This window comes from Mytilus galloprovincialis, chromosome 9, assembly GCF_965363235.1.
Source record: "Mytilus galloprovincialis chromosome 9, xbMytGall1.hap1.1, whole genome shotgun sequence".
NCBI lineage: Eukaryota > Metazoa > Mollusca > Bivalvia > Mytilida > Mytilidae > Mytilus > Mytilus galloprovincialis.
In genome coordinates, this window is record NC_134846.1 from 80,390,407 (window position 1) to 80,392,491 (window position 2,085).

A 2,085-nucleotide genomic window follows, 5' to 3' on the forward strand; every position below is an offset into this window, starting at 1 on the left:
TTAACGACTGTATTTTGTTCTTTAAAGAATATTGTAAGCATTCTGAAAACGAAGTATAGCTGGATCTCCGATGGCCATTGTTTATAATGAAACAAAGTTTGGCTATTTTTTTCAGGAAACATATCTTTTAACCTAGAATGAAGAATACTCGTGCAAAGATGAGATAACTCAATGTTTTTCCTATACTATTGTCTTTTGCAACAAACCTTTTTTGTTTGTTTATTTCTAGTATCCACATCTTGTAATTTATCTATTGATGAAATCTGTAAATAAATTACTAGTATCCCTTTTTTTAGTACTTTCGTATTTACTTTTTGAACGTTGTCTATGATTAATGTATAACAAGCAACAGCAACAAAAAAGCGCTGTATTCAGTAAGCTAAGAACAAAACCTTAGGCTGGAATGCAGCAAAAAATATCTGGTTTAATATTCAGCTACAGCTTCAGGAACTATAACTTATATAGCAATCCTTGCACATCTCAATGGAGTCAAATGGTCTGGTATATCTTGTTGCTCTAGAAACAGAATTAAAGTCAATTTAGTTATTGTAAAATAGAATAAGTTAAGAGAATGGAAATAGTGAATGAGTCAAAGAGACATCAACCAAAGAGCAGAAAACAACCCAATGCCACCAATATCACGGTCTTCGACGTAGCCTGAAAGAAAATTCCAAATCCGGAGGCTTGCTTCATCTGACCCTTAAACAATAATGTTTACTAACTGAAAAATGGACGCCACAATGACATTAAACTTCGAAATACGGTTTCAAAATTTAATTCTGATCTGCTGTACATCAGTTACAAAGCATCTACTGACACAGTTTCTGACTCGTTCTGATATACTGTTCATACATGTGTTTGTACAACTATCGAGATTAAGAATAAAAGAATTGTTGATAAATTAAACATACAATAGCTTTACCCCATGTCCAAAGTCTTTTGCTTGTTTACATGTGCTGCTGCAAGGATATCTTTGGAAGTACTTGTTACACTATCATGTTGTTGTCAGTATTGTTGTTTCTTTAGCTAGCTACCCAACACCTCCCTTTATCTTTATAAGACAAGCTCAGCTTCGTCTGAAAATTTGTGACACCTTTTAATATTTTGTTTTTGAGATGCATTGGAAACTTCGGTTTAATTAAAGCAGAGACATATATACATATGTATATATGTCTCTGATTAAAGTAAATTTTCCTATTCCAAGCCACATCGAAGAGAGACAGAGAAACTTGAGGTTAAATGAATGAATTATACGACTTTCTATTGATATGACCACTTTGTTGTCCTCGATTTTTAGAGCATGTTGAGTCTCGTTTCTTTTCTCCTTTGTTCTAGGGATGTTCAGTATAGGGTTAGGAGCATCGTATTGACACTTGAGTAGTTGTGATGTTTGTTTCTCAAGACCTTCTCAAGTTGGTCAGTCTTTGGATCCCATACTGGACAGGCGTATTTTACAATTGGTCGTATTGTTTTGTATGAATTCTCCTTTTCCATTTGCCATGTTACAGATGTTGCTTACATGGTCATTCCATCCGAGTTTTGTTGTAAATGTGCAGCCTAGATGTTTTGCACAACTGACTAATTCAAGAATGTGTAGTTTTTTTTCTGCTGACGATGAACACATTGCATTGGAGAGATTGACATTTTCATTTCATTCCCAAATCCCAAGTTTGTCTAGATCTTTTAGTAATCATATGGATCTTTGTCTGAAGATATTGTGATGTAGGCTATTGTATCATCTTTAAATAAGCAGACAGTAGATTTAATCCCATCTGCCATGTCGTTGGTGTAAAATAGAAATAATGTATGCACAAGTACAGAACCTTTGGGCACTCCCGACTCTGCAACAATATGAGATGAGCTTTCTTCATCCACAGGGTCAGCTACTGCTCGACGGTGATGAAACAGAAAGCTAGCATTACACTTGTTCTTGGATAGCACATAGGAGACTGCGACTAATCTTATCAAAAGCTTAAAAAGCTTTTGAAAAATCCATTATGAGTAGATCTGTTTGCTTTCTGCTCTCCTGTTGTTGGTGATATCGTTCACAAATGCAATTAACTGGATTCCACATGATCTTTTATC